The 20900-nt window shown below is 44.6% G+C and overlaps 22 non-coding genes across 22 annotated transcripts; 11 read left to right on the top strand and 11 right to left on the bottom strand.

Moving 5' to 3' along the window:
* The first annotated feature begins 5098 nt into the window (after window positions 1-5098).
* LOC132137209 (U4 spliceosomal RNA) lies at window positions 5099-5239 on the top strand. The gene has a single exon (XR_009431845.1). It is a non-coding gene; the product is annotated as a U4 spliceosomal RNA (small nuclear RNA).
* Window positions 5240-5413: 174 nt separating this feature from the next.
* trnas-gcu (transfer RNA serine (anticodon GCU)) lies at window positions 5414-5502 on the bottom strand. Its single transcript has one exon. It is a non-coding gene; the product is annotated as a tRNA-Ser (tRNA).
* A 750-nt stretch (window positions 5503-6252) lies between these two features.
* Window positions 6253-6393, top strand: LOC132137134 (U4 spliceosomal RNA). Its single transcript, XR_009431771.1, has one exon. It is a non-coding gene; the product is annotated as a U4 spliceosomal RNA (small nuclear RNA).
* Window positions 6394-6567: 174 nt separating this feature from the next.
* trnas-gcu (transfer RNA serine (anticodon GCU)) lies at window positions 6568-6649 on the bottom strand. The gene has a single exon. It is a non-coding gene; the product is annotated as a tRNA-Ser (tRNA).
* Window positions 6650-7399: 750 nt separating this feature from the next.
* LOC132137193 (U4 spliceosomal RNA) lies at window positions 7400-7540 on the top strand. Its single transcript, XR_009431830.1, has one exon. It is a non-coding gene; the product is annotated as a U4 spliceosomal RNA (small nuclear RNA).
* A 174-nt stretch (window positions 7541-7714) lies between these two features.
* Window positions 7715-7803, bottom strand: trnas-gcu (transfer RNA serine (anticodon GCU)). Its single transcript has one exon. It is a non-coding gene; the product is annotated as a tRNA-Ser (tRNA).
* A 750-nt stretch (window positions 7804-8553) lies between these two features.
* Window positions 8554-8694, top strand: LOC132137146 (U4 spliceosomal RNA). The gene has a single exon (XR_009431782.1). It is a non-coding gene; the product is annotated as a U4 spliceosomal RNA (small nuclear RNA).
* Window positions 8695-8868: 174 nt separating this feature from the next.
* trnas-gcu (transfer RNA serine (anticodon GCU)) lies at window positions 8869-8950 on the bottom strand. Its single transcript has one exon. It is a non-coding gene; the product is annotated as a tRNA-Ser (tRNA).
* Window positions 8951-9701: 751 nt separating this feature from the next.
* Window positions 9702-9842, top strand: LOC132137019 (U4 spliceosomal RNA). The gene has a single exon (XR_009431658.1). It is a non-coding gene; the product is annotated as a U4 spliceosomal RNA (small nuclear RNA).
* A 174-nt stretch (window positions 9843-10016) lies between these two features.
* On the bottom strand, window positions 10017-10098 carry trnas-gcu (transfer RNA serine (anticodon GCU)). Its single transcript has one exon. It is a non-coding gene; the product is annotated as a tRNA-Ser (tRNA).
* Window positions 10099-10864: 766 nt separating this feature from the next.
* LOC132137062 (U4 spliceosomal RNA) lies at window positions 10865-11005 on the top strand. Its single transcript, XR_009431701.1, has one exon. It is a non-coding gene; the product is annotated as a U4 spliceosomal RNA (small nuclear RNA).
* Window positions 11006-11180: 175 nt separating this feature from the next.
* On the bottom strand, window positions 11181-11262 carry trnas-gcu (transfer RNA serine (anticodon GCU)). Its single transcript has one exon. It is a non-coding gene; the product is annotated as a tRNA-Ser (tRNA).
* A 750-nt stretch (window positions 11263-12012) lies between these two features.
* LOC132137207 (U4 spliceosomal RNA) lies at window positions 12013-12153 on the top strand. The gene has a single exon (XR_009431843.1). It is a non-coding gene; the product is annotated as a U4 spliceosomal RNA (small nuclear RNA).
* Window positions 12154-15680: 3527 nt separating this feature from the next.
* Window positions 15681-15762, bottom strand: trnas-gcu (transfer RNA serine (anticodon GCU)). Its single transcript has one exon. It is a non-coding gene; the product is annotated as a tRNA-Ser (tRNA).
* A 766-nt stretch (window positions 15763-16528) lies between these two features.
* On the top strand, window positions 16529-16669 carry LOC132137018 (U4 spliceosomal RNA). Its single transcript, XR_009431657.1, has one exon. It is a non-coding gene; the product is annotated as a U4 spliceosomal RNA (small nuclear RNA).
* A 174-nt stretch (window positions 16670-16843) lies between these two features.
* trnas-gcu (transfer RNA serine (anticodon GCU)) lies at window positions 16844-16925 on the bottom strand. The gene has a single exon. It is a non-coding gene; the product is annotated as a tRNA-Ser (tRNA).
* Window positions 16926-17675: 750 nt separating this feature from the next.
* Window positions 17676-17816, top strand: LOC132137070 (U4 spliceosomal RNA). Its single transcript, XR_009431709.1, has one exon. It is a non-coding gene; the product is annotated as a U4 spliceosomal RNA (small nuclear RNA).
* A 174-nt stretch (window positions 17817-17990) lies between these two features.
* On the bottom strand, window positions 17991-18072 carry trnas-gcu (transfer RNA serine (anticodon GCU)). Its single transcript has one exon. It is a non-coding gene; the product is annotated as a tRNA-Ser (tRNA).
* A 751-nt stretch (window positions 18073-18823) lies between these two features.
* On the top strand, window positions 18824-18964 carry LOC132137154 (U4 spliceosomal RNA). The gene has a single exon (XR_009431791.1). It is a non-coding gene; the product is annotated as a U4 spliceosomal RNA (small nuclear RNA).
* A 171-nt stretch (window positions 18965-19135) lies between these two features.
* On the bottom strand, window positions 19136-19217 carry trnas-gcu (transfer RNA serine (anticodon GCU)). The gene has a single exon. It is a non-coding gene; the product is annotated as a tRNA-Ser (tRNA).
* A 750-nt stretch (window positions 19218-19967) lies between these two features.
* On the top strand, window positions 19968-20108 carry LOC132137077 (U4 spliceosomal RNA). Its single transcript, XR_009431716.1, has one exon. It is a non-coding gene; the product is annotated as a U4 spliceosomal RNA (small nuclear RNA).
* Window positions 20109-20282: 174 nt separating this feature from the next.
* On the bottom strand, window positions 20283-20364 carry trnas-gcu (transfer RNA serine (anticodon GCU)). Its single transcript has one exon. It is a non-coding gene; the product is annotated as a tRNA-Ser (tRNA).
* Between the last annotated feature and the right edge of the window lie 536 nt (window positions 20365-20900).

Below are 20900 nucleotides of genomic sequence, written 5' to 3'. Positions count from 1 at the left end.
TCTGGTCAGAGGAGAACTGGCCCCCCAACTGAGCCTGGTTTCTCCCAAGGTTTTTTTCTCCATTCTGTCACCGATGGAGTTTCGGTTCCTTGCCGCTGTCGCCTCTGGCTTGCTTAGTTGGGGACACTTCATCTACAGCGATATCGTTGACTTAATTGCAAATAAATGCACAGACACTATTTAACTGAACAGAGATGACATAACTGAATCCAATGATGAACTGCCTTTAATTCAAACTTCAATTCAATTCAATTCAAGTTTATTTGTATAGCGCTTTTTACAATACAAATCGTTACAAAGCAACTTTACAGAAAATTATGTTTCTACAATATTTAGTAGTAGCTAGTAGTTTGTGCACGTTTGACAGGATTTTAGAAAAATAAAAATAATAATAATAATAATACAAGACGTAGTCAGCTAGATGATGAACTATCAATATTATTAATTAATAGTAATTATAGGATGCAGTCACACATGTAGCAATAATTGTTAGTTCTGTTTGTTGATTCAAGGTTAGCATCATCTGGGGTCCTCTGAGGGTCAGCATCATCTCTTCTCAGGTGTTCTGGATCCAGACTGGAGCTTGTGTAAATCCTAGTTACCACGGGATGTAAATCCCGTGGCAAAACATAGAAACAAAATAGAGACATCATTAGCATAGCTGCTGATCCAACAAAGTAAAATTAGTTTAACCCAAGCTAAAGAATAAAAATGCAGATGCAACTACACTCACAATTTAAGAGATACATTATTCGAATGCTTGGCGAAAGAGATGCGTTTTTAATCTAGATTTAAACAGAGAGAGTGTGTCTGAACCCCGAACATTATCAGGAAGGCTATTCCAGAGTTTGGGAGCCAAATGTGAAAAAGCTCTACCTCCTTTAGTGGACTTTGCTATCCTAGGAACTACCAAAAGTCCAGCGTTTTGTGACCTTAGGGTGCGTGATGGGTTGTAGCGTGGTAGAAGGCTAGTTAGGTACGCAGGAGCTAAACCATTTAGGGCCTTATAGGTAAGTAATGATAATTTGTAACTGATACGGAACTTAATAGGTAGCCAGTGCAGAGACTGTAAAATTGGGGTAATATGATCATATTTTCTTGACCTGGTAAGGACTCTAGCTGCTGCATTTTGGACTACCTGTAGCTTGTTTATTGACGAAGCAGGACAACCACCTAGAAGTCCATTACAATAGTCCAGTCTAGAGGTCATGAAAGCATGAACTAGCTTTTCTGCATCAGAAACAGATAACATGTTTCGTAGCTTGGCAATGTTTCTAAGATGGAAGAATGCGGTTTTTGTAACATTGGAAATATGATTTTCAAAAGACAAATTGCTGTCCAATATAACACCCAGATTTCTGACTGTAGAGGAAGTAACAGTACATCCGTCTAGTTGCAGATTGTAATCTACAAGATTCTGTGTGGTGTTTTTTGGTCCAATAATTAATATCTCTGTCTTATCCGAATTTAATTGGAGAAAATTATTTGTCATCCAATCTTTTACATTTTTAACACACTCTGTTAGCTTAGATAATTGGGAAGTTTCATCTGGTCTCGTTGAAATATATAGTTGAGTATCATCAGCATAACAGTGGAAGCTAATTCCGTATTTTCTAATAATATTACCAAGGGGCAACATGTATATTGAAAATAGAAGGGGACCTAGGACGGATCCTTGTGGCACTCCATATTTTACTGATGATAAATGAGATGACACCCCATTTAAGTAAACAAAATGGTAGCGATCGGACAGGTAGGATCTAAACCATCTTAGAGCCTGCCCTTGAATACCTGTATAGTTTTGTAATCGATCTATGAGTATGTCATGATCTATGGTGTCGAACGCAGCACTAAGATCAAGTAAGACTAGAAATGAGATGCAGCCTTGATCTGACGCAAGAAGCAGGTCATTTGTAATTTTAACAAGTGCAGTTTCTGTGCTATGGTGGGGCCTAAAACCTGACTGAAATTCTTCATACAGATCATTTTTATGCAGGAAGGTGCTCAATTGAGCAGACACAACTTTTTCTAAAATTTTAGACATAAATGGAAGATTTGAAATAGGCCTATAATTTGCCAGTACACTAGGATCTAGTTTTGGTTTCTTAATAAGAGGCTTGATAACCGCCAGCTTGAATGGTTTTGGGACGTGACCTAAAGATAACGACGAGTTAATGATATTGAGAAGCGGTTCTTCGGCTACAGGTAACAGCTCTTTTAGTAATTTAGTGGGTACAGGATCTAATAAACATGTTGTTGGTTTAGATACAGTGATAAGTTTATTTAGCTCTTCCTGTCCTATATTTGTAAAGCACTGCAGTTTATCTTTGGGTGCGATGGATGAAACTGAAGTGTTAGATGCTGTAGAATCTACATTCGCTATTGTATTTCTAATGTTATCTATTTTATCAGTGAAGAAATTCATAAAGTCATTACTATTTAACGTTGGTGGAATATTTGAATCAGGTGGCGTCTGGTAATTTGTTAATTTAGCCACTGTGCTAAATAAAAACCTTGGATTGTTTTGGTTATTTTCAATGAGTTTGTGGATATGCTCTGCCCTAGCAGTTTTTAGAGCCTGTCTATACCTGGACATACTGTTTTTCCATGCAATTTTAAAAACTTCCAAGTTAGTTTTTCTCCATTTGCGTTCAAGACTACGAGTTACTTTCTTAAGAGAGTGAGTATTACTGTTATACCATGGCACAGTACGTTTTTCTCTAACCTTTTTCAATTTGATGGGGGCAACAGCTTTTAATGTATTAGAGAAAATAGTGCCCATGTTGTCAGTAATTTCGTCTAATTCATGTGTATTTTTGGGTACACATAGCAGTTGAGATAGATCAGGCAGGTTATTTGCGAATCTGTCTTTGGTGGCTGGAACAATAGTTCTGCCCAGACGGTAACGCTGAGACATATAGTTAATATCAGTTATACGCAGCATGCACGATACAAGGAAATGGTCTGTAATATCATCACATTGGGGTACAATATCTATAGCAGTAAGATCGATTCCATGCGATATAATTAGATCTAGTGTATGATTAAAATGATGAGTGGGCCCGGTGACATTTTGCTTGACTCCAAAGGAGTTTATTAGGTCAGTAAACGCAAGTCCTAATGTATCATTTGCATTATCAACGTGAATATTAAAATCTCCCATGATTAGCGCCTTATCAACTGTAACTAGAAGGTCTGAGAGGAAATCTGCAAATTCTTTTAGGAATTCTGTATACGGCCGTGGTGGTCTATACACAGTAGCCAGAGCAAGAGATACATTAGATTTCTTTTGCATGTCTGACAGTGTAACATTTAGCAGAAGTATTTCAAAAGAGTTAAACCTGTATCCTGTTTTCTGGGTAACATTGAGAATATCACTATATATTGTTGCAACACCTCCTCCACGACCAGTCTGACGGGGCTCATGCTTATAACAGTAGTTTGGTGGAGTAGACTCATTTAGACCAAAATAATCATTTGGTTTTAGCCAGGTTTCAGTCAAGCAGAGTACATCAAAACTATTTTCTGTGATCATTTCATTAACAATAACTGCTTTGGGTGTGAGTGATCTAATATTTATGAGCCCAAACTTTAAAAATTGTTTTTGTTCATTTACTTTACATTTTTCTGGTTTAATTACGATAAGATTTTTTTTAGATCCTACATTATATTTTGACCTCACTATTCGGGGAACAGACACAGTCTTAATAGTTTTTACAGCACAAGTACTTTTATCATTTAAGTGGGTGGAACAAAACTCATCATAATAGTTATTAGAGAATTGTCTTACTAGTCACATGGAGCGAAGTGTCCTGGAGATGTTGTCAGAGAGCAGCTCCGCTCCGATTCTGCTGGGGTGTAATCCATCAGCGCGAAACAGCCTAGGACGCTCCCAGAAAAGATTCCAGTTATTAACAAATAGCAGTTTCTTTTCTTTACACCATGACAACAGCCATTCATTTAAAGCAAAAAGTCTACTGAACCTTTCGTGTCCTCGTCGATACGTGGGCAGTGGTCCTGACACGACGATCGTCGCCACGGGCGTCGTGCTGCGAACCGTCTCGATCAGGCTGCTGAAGTCCCTCTTCAGCATCTCCGTCTGCCGCAGCGTGGTGTCGTTAACCCCGGCGTTAAGCACGACCGCTCTGGGGCTCTCGTCGACCTTCAGGATCGCGGGTATCTGCGCAGAGACATCGAGAACACGAGCACCAGGCAAACAATGAGTGTGCACTTTACCTTCGGCTAACGTAGCACTTACGTGTCGGACGATGGAGTCTCCGATGATCACAGCGTCGCGTCCTGTCTCGCGGAGGGGAGCGAAGCGGTTCTGGATGGAGATGTCGAAGGCAGGAGGGGGAGAAGTCGTCGCCCGGGACCCGGCTCGCGTCCTCCGCTGTGGATGCACCCAGGGTCCGTGGTGTCCCGGCGTCGCAGTGAAGGACATCTGGGAAAATCGCGTCCTGGGTGCACCGGGCCTGTGCAGAGAAACACACGGAGTAGACGTGGTGGGACTGTTAGCAGATCGCTGTATACTTACCCCGGACTTGTGAGCGTCAGCCCGGGATGATTCCAGCGCGGTTCTCCGCTCTCTCAGCTGGGCCTGCCTCACCTCCAGGTCGCGAATCTGCTTTCCCACGGCCTCGAGCTCGAGCTGCACAGAGTGGAGACATTCATCCGCCATTAAAGCAAGTAACAGTGAGTACAGCAGTGGTAATGTGTGTGAATAGAGTATTAGCAATGTTAGCGCAGTTAGCTGCAACCACGCCGCTGATGCTAACGGGCTAAAAGCTAATAGCGGACCCGGGAGATCAAAATAAAACTAGTGATAGCGAGGCGCTCTGATTGTTTTTGTTGTAGCATACAATAGAGGATATATTCACACGTTATATAAACGGAAACGATGATGTATAAAATTGATTTTTGAGTTAAAAATAGTCAATGAAAAGAATATAGAGACGGAGCTCAAACGCAGTACAGCCGCCAACAACAAACAGGAAGTCACATTTTTTGCATTATTGACACTGTTTTCCTAATGAATGTTGTTCAGTTGCTTTGACGCAATGTATTTTGTTTAAAGCGCTATATAAATAAAGGTGAAATTCTTTCGCAGAGGCAATATTGTAGCCTATGAGGCTCATCCGAGGCGCGATCATTGCTGGTTGAAAACTTTACCCAATACCCCGCCAGGATGACTTGAAATAGAGTCAGCCTTGGCAATTTTTGCCAGCTTCTTTTGAAGTTTATCGTGTTGTTGAAGAATAGGTCTCGTGTCCTTAATGCATTGCGTGCTTCCATTATTTAACACACCTGATTCAGATCATCGACCGTTTTGAATCGCACTGCATGAGGTGAACGTGTCACATAAGGAAAGTGCACAAAATGTGCAGAGCAGATGAACAATCACAGCAAGGACCGACGAGGATGGGATTTGAACCCACGCGTGCAGAGCACAATGGATTAGCAGTCCATCGACTTGCAAATAAACCACTCGGCCACCTCGTCACTCGTGTGAGTGCCCGACTGACCTCTGGGCTGCGGTGGTTTTCCTGAAGAACCTTTTAGCACTGTGATGTTGAAGCTCACCCTTGGCACCAAAGTATAGTTCATTTTTGTACATGTACGCTGAGATATGTGTACAGTTGAACACGTAGAATTTCAAAGCATATTCCATTTGTTTGCGCATTCGAATGCAGGAGGTTAAACACGTGCGCTCTCGAAAGTTTAAACTTTGTCTAGCACCTGTTGCATTTTTCATCGTTTATGACTGATGTTCTTTGTACTCTTAAAAGCTGAGCTTGCTCCTATCTCATGACCCCCCTCAGACAAGCGCTTGTCATTGTGGCCCTCTGTCGTTCTGGTCTCCGTTGCCGTTTTGAGAGAACACCTGAGTCTAGCAAAAGGTAGCACATTTGACACAGGACCTCCCTCAGAACTTGTTTGCAGTGTCTTTGCACTCGTCACTGTATCCTACCCAACCCCCCAGGGGCCTCGTCAAACAGAATCTATCCTGACCCAGACCACGAGCTTTACGACTCCACCCCTTTGTTGCCAAGATACCCATAACTCTCTTCCCCCAGGGGTTCGGGAAAGCAACACACACTCCTCTTTAAGTAAAGAGAGAGCAGCGAATAAGGCTTCTCGTACATACTGCCTACTGGTTTTCGTAGACACACCACGCAGTTTGGAGCTATTTACCACCCTGTCGTTCCACGTCCACATGGCTCCAGGTGAAAGGTCGCGACCCTTGCCACCATTCTTTCGCAGAGGCAATATTGTAGCCTATGAGGCTCATCCGAGGCGCGATCATTGCTGGTTGAAAACTTTACCCAATACCCGGCCAGGATGACTTGAAATAGAGTCAGCCTTGGCAATTTTTGCCTTCTTCTTTTGAAGCTTATCGTGTTGTTGAAGAATAGGTCTCGTGTCCTTAATGCATTGCGTGCTTCCATTATTTAACACACCTGATTCGGATCATCGACCGTTATGAATCGCACTGCATGAGGTGAACGTGTCACATAAGGAAAGTGCACCAAATGTGCAGAGCATATGAACAATAACAGGAAGGAACGACGAGGATGGGATTCGAACCCACGCGTGCAGAGCACAATGGATTAGCAGTCCATCGCCTTAACCACTCGGCCACCTCATCACTCGTGTGAGGGCCTGACTGACCTCTGGCCTGCGGTGGTTTTCCTGAAGAACCTTTTAGCACTGTGATGTTGAAGCTCACCCTTGGCACCAAAGTATAGTTCATTTTTGTACATGTACGCTGAGATATGCGTACAGTTGAACACGTAGAATTTCAAAGCATATTCCATTTGTTTGCGCATTCGAATGCAGGAGGTTAAACACGTGCGCTCTCGAAAGTTTAAACTTTGTCCAGCACCTGTTGCATTTTTCATCGTTTATGACTGATGTTCTTTGTACTCTTAAAAGGTGAGCTTGCTCCTATCTCATGACCCCCCTCAGACAAGCGCTTGTCATTGTGGCCCTCTGTCGTTCTGGTCTCCGTTGCCGTTTTGAGAGAACACCTGAGTCTAGCAAAAGGTAGCACAGTTGACACAGGACCTCCCTCAGAACTTGTTTGCAGTGTCTTTGCACTCGTCACTGTATCCTACCCAACCCCCCAGGGGCCTCGTCAAACAGAATCTATCCTGACCCAGACCACGAGCTTTACGACTCCACCCCTTTGTTGCCAAGATACCCATAACTCTCTTCCCCCAGGGGTTCGGGAAAGCAACACACACTCCTCTTTAAGTAAAGAGAGAGCAGCGAATAAGGCTTCTCGTACATACTGCCTACTGGTTTTCGTAGACACACCACGCAGTTTGGAGCTATTTACCACCCTGTCGTTCCACGTCCACATGGCTCCAGGTGAAAGGTCGCGACCCTTGCCACCATTCTTTCGCAGAGGCAATATTGTAGCCTATGAGGCTCATCCGAGGCACGATCATTGCTGGTTGAAAACTTTACCCAATACCCCGCCAGGATGACTTGAAATAGAGTCAGCCTTGGCAATTTTTGCCAGCTTCTTTTGAAGTTTATCGTGTTGTTGAAGAATAGGTCTCGTGTCCTTAATGCATTGCGTGCTTCCATTATTTAACACACCTGATTCAGATCATCGACCGTTTTGAATCGCACTGCATGAGGTGAACGTGTCACATAAGGAAAGTGCACAAAATGTGCGGAGCAGATGAACAATCACAGCAAGGACCGACGAGGATGGGATTTGAACCCACGCGTGCAGAGCACAATGGATTAGCAGTCCATCGACTTGCAAATAAACCACTCGGCCACCTCGTCACTCGTGTGAGTGCCCGACTGACCTCTGGGCTGCGGTGGTTTTCCTGAAGAACCTTTTAGCACTGTGATGTTGAAGCTCACCCTTGGCACCAAAGTATAGTTCATTTTTGTACATGTACGCTGAGATATGCGTACAGTTGAACACGTAGAATTTCAAAGCATATTCCATTTGTTTGCGCATTCGAATGCAGGAGGTTAAACACGTGCGCTCTCGAAAGTTTAAACTTTGTCCAGCACCTGTTGCATTTTTCATCGTTTATGACTGATGTTCTTTGTACTCTTAAAAGCTGAGCTTGCTCCTATCTCATGACCCCCCTCAGACAAGCGCTTGTCATTGTGGCCCTCTGTCGTTCTGGTCTCCGTTGCCGTTTTGAGAGAACACCTGAGTCTAGCAAAAGGTAGCACATTTGACACAGGACCTCCCTCAGAACTTGTTTGCAGTGTCTTTGCACTCGTCACTGTATCCTACCCAACCCCCCAGGGGCCTCGTCAAACAGAATCTATCCTGACCCAGACCACGAGCTTTACGACTCCACCCCTTTGTTGCCGAGATACCCATAACTCTCTTCCCCCAGGGGTTCGGGAAAGCAACACACACTCCTCTTTAAGTAAAGAGAGAGCAGCGAATAAGGCTTCTCGTACATACTGCCTACTGGTTTTCGTAGACACACCACGCAGTTTGGAGCTATTTACCACCCTGTCGTTCCACGTCCACATGGCTCCAGGTGAAAGGTCGCGACCCTTGCCACCATTCTTTCGCAGAGGCAATATTGTAGCCTATGAGGCTCATCCGAGGCGTGATCATTGCTGGTTGAAAACTTTACCCAATACCCCACCAGGATGACTTGAAATAGAGTCAGCCTTGGCAATTTTTGCCAGCTTCTTTTGAAGCTTATCGTGTTGTTGAAGAATAGGTCTCGTGTCCTTAATGCATTGCGTGCTTCCATTATTTAACACACCTGATTCGGATCATCGACCGTTTTGAATCGCACTGCATGAGGTGAAAGTGTCACATAAGGAAAGTGCACCAAATGTGCAAAGCAGATGAACAATCACAGCAAGGACCGACGAGGATGGGATTCGAACCCACGCGTGCAGAGCACAATGGATTAGCAGTCCATCGCCTTAACCAGTCGGCCACCTCGTCACTCATGTGAGTGCCCGACTGACCTCTGGGCTGCGGTGGTTTTCCTGAAGAACCTTTTAGCACTGTGACGTTGAAGCTCACCCTTGAAACCAAAGTATAGTTCATTTTTGTACATGTACGCTGAGATATGCGTACAGTTGAACACGTAGAATTTCAAAGCATATTCCATTTGTTTGCGCATTCGAATGCAGGAGGTTAAACACGTGCGCTCTCGAAAGTTTGAACTTTGCCCAGCACCTGCTGCATTTTTCATCGTTTATGACTGATGTTCTTTGTACTCTTAAAAGCTGAGCTTGCTCCTATCTCATGACCCCCCTCAGACAAGCGCTTGTCATTGTGGCCCTCTGTCGTTCTGGTCTCCGTTGCCGTTTTGAGAGAACACCTGAGTCTAGCAAAAGGTAGCACATTTGACACAGGACCTCCCTCAGAACTTGTTTGCAGTGTCTTTGCACTCGTCACTGTATCCTACCCAACCCCCCAGGGGCCTCGTCAAACAGAATCTATCCTGACCCAGACCACGAGCTTTACGACTCCACCCCTTTGTTGCCAAGATACCCATAACTCTCTTCCCCCAGTGGTTCGAAAAAAGACACACACTCTCCTTTTAAAGTAAAGAGAGAGCAGCGAATAAGGCTTCTCGTACATACTGCCTACTGGTTTTCGTAGACACACCACGCAGTTTGGAGCTATTTACCAGCCTGTCGTTCCACGTCCACATGGCTCCAGGTGAAAGGTCGCGACCCTTGCCCCCATTCTTTCGCAGAGGCAATATTGTAGCCTATGAGGCTCATCCGAGGCGCGATCATTGCTGGTTGAAAACTTTACCCAATACCCCGCCAGGATGACTTGAAATAGAGTCAGCCTTGGCAATTTTTGCCTTCTTCTTTTGAAGCTTATCGTGTTGTTGAAGAATAGGTCTCGTGTCCTTAATGCATTGCGTGCTTCCATTATTTAACACACCTGATTCGGATCATCGACCGTTATGAATCGCACTGCATGAGGTGAACGTGTCACATAAGGAAAGTGCACCAAATGTGCAGAGCATATGAACAATCACAGGAAGGAACGACGAGGATGGGATTCGAACCCACGCGTGCAGAGCACAATGGATTAGCAGTCCATCGCCTTAACCACTCGGCCACCTCGTCACTCGTATGAGGGCCCGACTGACCTCTGGGCTGCGGTGGTTTTCCTGAAGAACCTTTTAGCACTGTGATGTTGAAGCTCACCCTTGGCACCAAAGTATAGTTCATTTTTGTACATGTACGCTGAGATATGCGTACAGTTGAACACGTAGAATTTCAAAGCATATTCCATTTGTTTGCGCATTCGAATGCAGGAGGTTAAACACTTGCGCTCTCGAAAGTTTAAAGGCAAAAGCGAAAGGCTTTGTCCAGCACCTGTTGCATTTTTCATCGTTTATGACTGATGTTCTTTGTACTCTTAAAAGCTGAGCTTGCTCCTATCTCATGACCCCCCTCAGACAAGCGCTTGTCATTGTGGCCCTCTGTCGTTCTGGTCTCCGTTGCCGTTTTGAGAGAACACCTGAGTCTAGCAAAAGGTAGCACATTTGACACAGGACCTCCCTCAGAACTTGTTTGCAGTGTCTTTGCACTCGTCACTGTATCCTACCCAACCCCCCAGGGGCCTCGTCAAACAGAATCTATCCTGACCCAGACCACGAGCTTTACGACTCCACCCCTTTGTTGCCAAGATACCCATAACTCTCTTCCCCCAGTGGTTTGAAAAAAGACACACACTCTCCTTTTAAAGTAAATAGAGAGCAGCGAATAAGGCTTCTCGTACATACTGCCTACTGGTTTTCGTAGACACACCACGCAGTTTGGAGCTATTTACCAGCCTGTCGTTCCACGTCCACATGGCTCCAGGTGAAAGGTCGCGACCCTTGCCACCATTCTTTCGCAGAGGCAATATTGTAGCCTATGAGGCTCATCCGAGGCGCGATAATTGCTGGTTGAAAACTTTACCCAATACCCCGCCAGGATGACTTGACATAGAGTCAGCCTTGGCAATTTTTGCCTTCTTCTTTTGAAGCTTATCGTGTTGTTGAAGAATAGGTCTCGTGTCCTTAATGCATTGCGTGCTTCCATTATTTAACACACCTGATTCGGATCATCGACCGTTTTGAATCGCACTGCATGAGGTGAAAGTGTCACATAAGGAAAGTGCACCAAATGTATAAAAGCAGATGAACAATCACAGCAAGGACCGACGAGGATGGGATTCGAACCCACGCGTGCAGAGCACAATGGATTAGCAGTCCATCGCCTTAACCACTCGGTCACCTCGTCACTCGTGTGGGGGCCCGACTGACCTCTGGGCTGTGGTGGTTTTCCTGAAGAACCTTTTAGCACTGTGATGTTGAAGCTCACCCTTGGCACCAAAGTATAGTTCATTTTTGTACATGTACGCTGAGATATGCGTACAGTTGAACACGTAGAATTTCAAAGCATATTCCATTTGTTTGCGCATTCGAATGCAGGAGGTTAAACACGTGCGCTCTCGAAAGTTTAAACTTTGTCCAGCACCTGTTGCATTTTTCATCGTTTATGACTGATGTTCTTTGTACTCTTAAAAGCTGAGCTTGCTCCTATCTCATGACCCCCCACCGACAAGCGCTTGTCATTGTGGCCCTCTGTCGTTCTGGTCTCCGTTGCCGTTTTGAGAGAACACCTGAGTCTAGCAAAAGGTAGCACATTTGACACAGGACCTCCCTCAGAACTTGTTTGCAGTGTCTTTGCACTCGTCACTGTATCCTACCCAACCCCCCAGGGGCCTCGTCAAACAGAATCTATCCTGACCCAGACCACGAGCTTTACGACTCCACCCCTTTGTTGCCAAGATACCCATAACTCTCTTCCCCCAGGGGTTCGGGAAAGCAACACACACTCCTCTTTAAGTAAAGAGAGAGCAGCGAATAAGGCTTCTCGTACATACTGCCTACTGGTTTTCGTAGACACACCACGCAGTTTGGAGCTATTTACCACCCTGTCGTTCCACGTCCACATGGCTCCAGCTGAAAGGTCGCAACCCTTGCCACCATTCTTTCGCAGAGGCAATATTGTAGCCTATGAGGCTCATCCGAGGCGCGATCATTGCTGGTTGAAAACTTTACCCAATACCCCGCCAGGATGACTTGAAATAGAGTCAGCCTTGGCAATTTTTGCCAGCTTCTTTTGAAGCTTATCGTGTTGTTGAAGAATAGGTCTCGTGTCCTTAATGCATTGCGTGCTTCCATTATTTAACACACCTGGGGGGTATTCCAGAAAGCAAGGTTAACTTACCATTTGGTAAATCATAACCTCTGGGTTGATTTACCCCAAACCCGCATACCATGAGTATGTCGGTTCCAAAACACCTGAGAAGAGTTAGTTTAATCAACCTCCTACTGGTTACCCAGAGTTAATGCGCGTGCATAAAGGCATTTTCAATGGATCGCCGATTTCACGAGTCAAAATGGAAAATGACAACGAAAAAAAAGAGCGGCATACTTTACTGAGGCGGAGTTGGATGTTTTAATGCACGCATACGAAGAATTCAAGCCAATAATAATGAAAAAAAGCAATACGGCTGCATGGGCTAAAGAAAGAGAGTTGGCTTGGCAAAAAATAACGGACAGAGTAAATGCGTGAGTGTATTAAATTGCAAATTTTATATTGCCTCCCCTTTTATTATAGTGCACAATAATTAAACACCCCTTCCGCATCCTTTTGACTGTTAAATCACTACGAAAGCATTTGCTTTTCCTGCCATTCATTTCTTCAGATTAAAATAGTGTATATTGACTAGGAATATATGGTTTCTTATTTAATAAGGTGTAATCCTTCTGGAGCCAGAAGAACTTTGAGCCAAGTCAAAATGAAACACAAAAACATTCTGCAAAAAGGTAATATTTGATTACACAATTACTGAACTATTTATTAAACACGATTTAGTATATTCTTTCTGTCATGTAGCTAATAGAAAGAAGGCTGAAGCCCGTCTAACTGGCGGGGGCCCACCACCACCTCCCCTAACCCTATCTGAGGAGCTGGCTCTGTCCCTTAATAAAGGGCGACCAGTGGTTGCTGGCATTCCAGGGGGCACTTCATCACACACACCATGCACCACAAGTAACATGGTGACATGTAAGTTTGCCACTGTGATTTGTTCTCATTATGACTTAATAAATTACTCTCTGTCACTTATAAAGGCTTTTTGAACATGCCTAACGTTTTTATGCAGGCTTACATTATTTAACTACATATGATGTATAGGCTACTGTGGTCTTAGTTATATTGCTTTGATATTTTTTCCTGCATTATTGGTTTCTCTTTGATAATATTGAGAATTGTATGGGTTGTATTTTCTTATAGATACTGACAGAGGGATTGTATTATTGGACCCTACAGAAAGAACACAGTCTGTCACAGCTGTAAGTGTTTTGTTGTCAGGTACCTTTAGTTGCTTTTAGATATTTTTTATGTTTATTTTTGCCAGATAATGTATACTTGCATATTTCCACTTAAGGATGAAGATGACGATGAAGAGACCACATCTGCTGTGACAGAAGTGGACAATGCTGGTAGATCCACTGAGGTATGATGCACACCATTATAATGTATGCCCCCTTTTTACATTAGAGTAACAAACTGTCATTGTCCTTTCACAGTACATACCTGGGGATTTGCCCACAGATGAAGGTCCTTCAACCTCAATGCACAATCTAACCAGAGTAAGAATTTGAGTGCAGTTGTCCATATTTTACTTTTATTGTCTGACAGAATCTCATTCATTAAACTTTTTTTGCCTTCCTAGTTGCCAGCAAAGGAGCTGTATAAGGTCCATCTTCAAAAACAAATAAGAAAAAGTGACATGGAGATGGACCTTATACAGCTTCAAATTAAAAAAGCAAAACTTGAAATTGAATTACTGGAGCATCGCCTTAAGGTGAGAACTTCTGATTAATCTGTTGCATGTTAAAAGTGTTGTGTATATAAAGCATTGTAATAAAAAAACAACAAATTTTATTTCAAGCTTGTTTTGCTTCATTTTATTTCATTTTTACTTTCATTGTTTTGCAGGAAATCAAGAAATAAACTGCAGAGCAGACCAGTGCAAACATTTTAATAAAAGTAATTTTGACAAATCCTGTCTCTCAATAGTCTTCCATCTCTGTTGTGTGCAAAACCCTGTTGGGGTTCCTCTGGGCCATCTTCCTCAATCCAAGGAGGGTGGCTCTCTCCTCTTATAGTGGCAATGTTGTGAAGCACAACACAAGCCACTATGATGTCGCATGCCCTCTCTGGACTGACCCGGAGCCCACGCAGACACTGAAACCTAGACTTCAGGATCCCTATGGTCATCTCCACCTTGGCCCGTGTTCGGCTGTGAGCCAGGTTAAAGCGGGTCTGTGGTCCGGGATCAGGTTCAGGGTAGGGTGTCATTAAATAGGGCAGACAAGGGTATCCTCTGTCCCCCAGCAAGTAACCATTGTACTGTCCTGTAATGATTCAAGTGTACAATACAAATATAGTAAAAAAAAAAAAATTATACAGCAAAACATACCCTCCTGAAATGCCTGACATAATGATGACTCGCGTAAAATTCTGGCATCATGCACAGATCCTGGCCATTTTGCCTCCACATTAGTAATGATGTGGGTTGCCTCACATATTACCTATAGTTAGTGGGAAAAAGTAATGAGTTTAATGATTTTAACAAGACAAAAAATTAGGAACACAAAATGAAATTGTTACCTGCACATTGATACTATGAATGGATTTCCTATTAACATAGTCTCCCTCATTTACTGAAGGAGCTTTAATAGGAATGTGTGTGCCATCAATGCACCCAATTACATTTGGAAATCCTGAAATAGAAAGTCATATATGGAAGTTTAAAGTGTGTGTGTGTGTGTGTGCAGGATGAATACATGTATAGATATAAATAGTATGACTACATATTTAATATGCGTCATAGATTTTACTACAAAGGACAAACCTGCCACTCTGTGGAATTCCTCTTTAATAACACGCAGAGGTTTATGGCCAGGGAACTGTACAAATGTGTGTAAGAATCGTTTAAGTGCCTGACATACTGTGCGAATGGCTCTACACACAGTTGCCTTTCCCACATGCTCTGCATCGCCCACATTGTACAAAAAATGCCCTGACGCGAAAAACCGAAGTGATATGCACAGAATGTTCTCTGTTCTAAGCGCAGACCCGCGGTTTGTGACATTTGCAATATGTGGTCTCAAGAGATGTGTTAAATAAATTAACGAATCTTTTGAAAATCGATAACGCTCTTTCAAATAATCATTAGGAAATGAAAATACATCAATTCGCGGTCTTATAACTCTCTCCCGGCGAAAAAAACCTCGTATAATTTGTGCCTCCACGTCCACAGGATCGTCATCAAAAGGGCACGCCATACTCAGTAACCTTCTGAAACAAACTAACCCTGGAACATAACCTGCTACCGAGCAGGTTATCTTCAGAGAGTAAGTCCCTATGGTTACATACATACCCAGAAAGTTACCTCCATTTTTGGAACCGAAAGTTGAGGTTATCCACTAACTTACCCGGGTATGTCACATAACCTGCTTTCTGGAATACCCCCCTGATTCGGATCATCGACCGTTATGAATCGCACTGCATGAGGTGAACGTGTCACATAAGGAAAGTGCACCAAATGTGCAGAGCATATGAACAATCACAGGAAGGAACAACGAGGATGGGATTCGAACCCACGCGTGCAGAGCACAATGGATTAGCAGTCCATCGCCTTAACCACTCGGCCACCTCATCACTCGTGTGAGGGCCCGACTGACCTCTGGGCTGTGGTGGTTTTCCTGAAGAGTCTTTTAGCACTGTGATGTTGAAGCTCACCCTTGGCACCAAAGTATAGTTCATTTTTGTACATGTACGCTGAGATATGTGTACAGTTGAACACGTAGAATTTCAAAGCAAATTCCATTTGTTTGCGCATTCGAATGCAGGAGGTTAAACACGTGCGCTCTCGAAAGTTTAAAGGCAAAAGCGAAAGGCTTTGTCCAGCACCTGTTGCATTTTTCATCGTTTATGACTGATGTTCTTTGTACTCTTAAAAGCTGAGCTTGCTCCTATCTCATGACCCCCCTCAGACAAGCGCTTGTCATTGTGGCCCTCTGTCGTTCTGGTCTCCATTGCCGTTTTGAGAGAACACCTGAGTCTAGCAAAAGGTAGCACATTTGACACAGGACCTCCCTCAGAACTTGTTTGCAGTGTCTTTGCACTCGTCACTGTATCCTACCCAACCCCCCAGGGGCCTCGTCAAACAGAATCTATCCTGACCCAGACCACAAGCTTTACGACTCCACCCCTTTGTTGCCAAGATACCCATAACTCTCTTCCCCCAGTGGTTCGAAAAAAGACACACACTCTCCTTTTAAAGTAAAGAGAGAGCAGCGAATAAGGCTTCTCGTACATACTGCCTACTGGTTTTCGTAGACACACCACGCAGTTTGGAGCTATTTACCAGCCTGTCGTTCCACGTCCACATGGCTCCAGGTGAAAGGTCGCGACCCTTGCCACCATTCTTTCGCAGAGGCAATATTGTAGCCTATGAGGCTCATCCGAGGCGCGATCATTGCTGGTTGAAAACTTTACCCAATACCCCGCCAGGATGACTTGAAATAGAGTCAGCCTTGGCAATTTTTGCCTTCTTCTTTTGAAGCTTATCGTTTTGTTGAAGAATAAGTCTCGTGTCCTTAATGCATTGCGTGCTTCCATTATTTAACACACCTGATTCGGATCATCGACCGTTATGAATCGCACTGCATGAGGTGAACGTGTCACATAAGGAAAGTGCACCAAATGTGCAGAGCATATGAACAATCACAGGAAGGAACGACGAGGATGGGATTCGAACCCACGCGTGCAGAGCACAATGGATTAGCAGTCCATCACCTTAACCACTCGGCCACCTCGTCACTCGTATGAGGGCCCGACTGACCTCTGGGCTGCGGTGGTTTTCCTGAAGAACCTTTTAGCACTGTGATGTTGAAGCTCACCCTTGGCACCAAAGTATAGTTCATTTTTGTACATGTACGCTGAGATATGCGTACAGTTGAACACGTAGAATTTCAAAGCATATTCCATTTGTTTGCGCATTTGAATGCAGGAGGTTAAACACGTGCGCTCTCGAAAGTTTAAACTTTGTCCAGCACCTGTTGCATTTTTCATCGTTTATGACTGATGTTCTTTGTACTCTTAAAAGCTGAGCTTGCTCCTATCTCATGACCCCCCTCAGACAAGCGCTTGTCATTGTGGCCCTCTGTCGTTCTGGTCTCCGTTGCCGTTTTGAGAGAACACCTGAGTCTAGCAAAAGGTAGCACATTTGACACAGGACCTCCCTCAGAACTTGTTTGCAGTGTCTTTGCACTCGTCACTGTATCCTACCCAACCCCCCAGGGGCCTCGTCAAACAGAATCTATCCTGACCCAGACCACGAGCTTTACGACTCCACCCCTTTGTTGCCAAGATACCCATAACTCTCTTCCCCCAGGGGTTCGGGAAAGCAACACACACTCCTCTTTAAGTAAAGAGAGAGCAGCGAATAAGGCTTCTCGTACATACTGCCTACTGGTTTTCGTAGACACACCACGCAGTTTGGAGCTATTTACCACCCTGTCGTTCCACGTCCACATGGCTCCAGCTGAAAGGTCGCGACCCTTGCCACCATTCTTTCGCAGAGGCAATATTGTAGCCTATGAGGCTCATCCGAGGCACGATCATTGCTGGTTGAAAACTTTACCCAATACCCTGCCAGGATGACTTGAAATAGAGTCAGCCTTGGCAATTTTTGCCAGCTTCTTTTGAAGCTTATCGTGTTGTTGAAGAATAGGTCTCGTGTCCTTAATGCATTGCGTGCTTCCATTATTTAACACACCTGATTCGGATCATCGACCGTTTTGAATCGCACTGCATGAGGTGAAAGTGTCACATAAGGAAAGTGCACCAAATGTGCAAAGCAGATGAACAATCACAGCAAGGACCGACGAGGATGGGATTCGAACCCACGCGTGCAGAGCACAATGGATTAGCAGTCCATCGCCTTAACCACTCGGCCACCTCGTCACTCGTGTGGGGGCCCGACTGACCTCTGCGCTGTGCTGGTTTTCCTGAAGAACCTTTTAGCACTGTGATGTTGAAGCTCACCCTTGGCACCAAAGTATAGTTCATTTTTGTACATGTACGCTGAGATATGCGTACAGTTGAACACGTAGAATTTCAAAGCATATTCCATTTGTTTGCGCATTCGAATGCAGGAGGTTAAACACGTGCGCTCTCGAAAGTTTAAACTTTGTCCAGCACCTGTTGCATTTTTCATCGTTTATGACTGATGTTCTTTGTACTCTTAAAAGCTGAGCTTGCTCCTATCTCATGACCCCCCTCAGACAAGCGCTTGTCATTGTGGCCCTCTGTCGTTCTGGTCTCCGTTGCCGTTTTGAGAGAACACCTGAGTCTAGCAAAAGGTAGCACATTTGACACAGGACCTCCCTCAGAACTTGTTTGCAGTGTCTTTGCACTCGTCACTGTATCCTACCCAACCCCCCAGGGGCCTCGTCAAACAGAATCTATCCTGACCCAGACCACGAGCTTTACGACTCCACCTCTTTGTTGCCAAGATACCCATAACTCTCTTCCCCCAGTGGTTCGAAAAAAGACACACACTCTCCTTTTAAAGTAAAGAGAGAGCAGCGAATAAGGCTTCTCGTACATACTGCCTACTGGTTTTCGTAGACACACCACGCAGTTTGGAGCTATTTACCAGCCTGTCGTTCCACGTCCACATGGCTCCAGGTGAAAGGTCGCGACCCTTGCCACCATTCTTTCGCAGAGGCAATATTGTAGCCTATGAGGCTCATCCGAGGCGCGATCATTGCTGGTTACAAACTTTACCCAATACCCCGCCAGGATGACTTGAAAAAGAGTCAGCCTTGGCAATTTTTGCCTTCTTCTTTTGAAGCTTATCGTGTTGTTGAAGAATAGGTCTCGTGTCCTTAATGCATTGCGTGCTTCCATTATTTAACACACCTGATTCGGATCATCGACAGTTATGAATCGCACTGCATGAGGTGAACGTGTCACATAAGGAAAGTGCACAAAATGTGCACAGATGAACAATCACAGCAAGGACCGACGAGGATGGGATTCGAACCCACGCATGCAGAGCACAATGGATTAGCAGTCCATCGCCTTAACCACTCGGCCACCTCGTCACTCGTATGAGGGCCAGACTGACCTCTGGGCTGCGGTGGTTTTCCTGAAGAACCTTTTAGCACTGTGATGTTGAAGCTCACCCTTGGCACCAAAGTATAGTTCATTTTTGTACATGTACGCTGAGATATGCGTACAGTTGAACACGTAGAATTTCAAAGCATATTCCATTTGTTTGCGCATTCGAATGCAGGAGGTTAAACACGTGCGCTCTCGAAAGTTTAAACTTTGTCCAGCACCTGTTGCATTTTTCATCGTTTATGACTGATGTTCTTTGTACTCTTAAAAGCTGAGCTTGCTCCTATCTCATGACCCCCCTCAGACAAGCGCTTGTCATTGTGGCCCTCTGTCGTTCTGGTCTCCGTTGCCGTTTTGAGAGAACACCTGAGTCTAGCAAAAGGTAGCACATTTGACACAGGACCTCCCTCAGAACTTGTTTGCAGTGTCTTTGCACTCGTCACTGTATCCTACCCAACCCCCCAGGGGCCTCGTCAAACAGAATATATCCTGACCCAGACCACGAGCTTTACGACTCCACCCCTTTGTTGCCAAGATACCCATAACTCTCTTCCCCCAGGGGTTCGGGAAAGCAACACACACTCCTCTTTAAGTAAAGAGAGAGCAGCGAATAAGGCTTCTCGTACATACTGCCTACTGGTTTTCGTAGACACACCACGCAGTTTGGAGCTATTTACCACCCTGTCGTTCCACGTCCACATGGCTCCAGCTGAAAGGTCGCAACCCTTGCCACCATTCTTTCGCAGAGGCAATATTGTAGCCTATGAGGCTCATCTGAGGCGCGATCATTGCTGGTTGAAAACTTTACCCAATACCCCGCCAGGATGACTTGAAATAGAGTCAGCCTTGGCAATTTTTGCCAGCTTCTTTTGAAGCTTATCGTGTTGTTGAAGAATAGGTCTCGTGTCCTTAATGCATTGCGTGCTTCCATTATTTAACACACCTGATTCGGATCATCGACCGTTATGAATCGCACTGCATGAGGTGAACGTGTCACATAAGGAAAGTGCACCAAATGTGCAGAGCATATGAACAATCACAGGAAGGAACGACGAGGATGGGATTCGAACCCACGCGTGCAGAGCACAATGGATTAGCAGTCCATCGCCTTAACCACTCGGCCACCTCATCACTTGTGTGAGGGCCCGACTGACCTCTGGGCTGCGGTGGTTTTCCTGAAGAGTCTTTTAGAACTGTGATGTTGAAGCTCACCCTTGGCACCAAAGTATAGTTCATTTTTGTACATGTACGCTGAGATATGTGTACAGTTGAACACGTAGAATTTCAAAGCATATTCCATTTGTTTGCGCATTCGAATGCAGGAGGTTAAACACGTGCGCTCTCGAAAGTTTAAAGGCAAAAGCGAAAGGCTTTGTCCAGCACCTGTTGCATTTTTCATCGTTTATGACTGATGTTCTTTGTACTCTTAAAAGCTGAGCTTGCTCCTATCTCATGACCCCCCTCAGACAAGCGCTTGTCATTGTGGCCCTCTGTCGTCTGGTCTCCGTTGCCGTTTTGAGAGAACACCTGAGTCTAGCAAAAGGTAGCACATTTGACACAGGACCTCCCTCAGAACTTGTTTGCAGTGTCTTTGCACTCGTCACTGTATCCTACCCAACCCCCCAGGGGCCTCGTCAAACAGAATCTATCCTGACCCAGACCACGAG

The sequence above is a fragment of the Carassius carassius genome, unplaced genomic scaffold, assembly GCF_963082965.1.
Source record: "Carassius carassius unplaced genomic scaffold, fCarCar2.1 SCAFFOLD_68, whole genome shotgun sequence".
Classification (NCBI taxonomy): domain Eukaryota; kingdom Metazoa; phylum Chordata; class Actinopteri; order Cypriniformes; family Cyprinidae; genus Carassius; species Carassius carassius.
The sequence above is the reverse complement of the archived record's forward strand: the minus strand, read 5'-3'. Positions and strand labels throughout refer to the sequence as shown.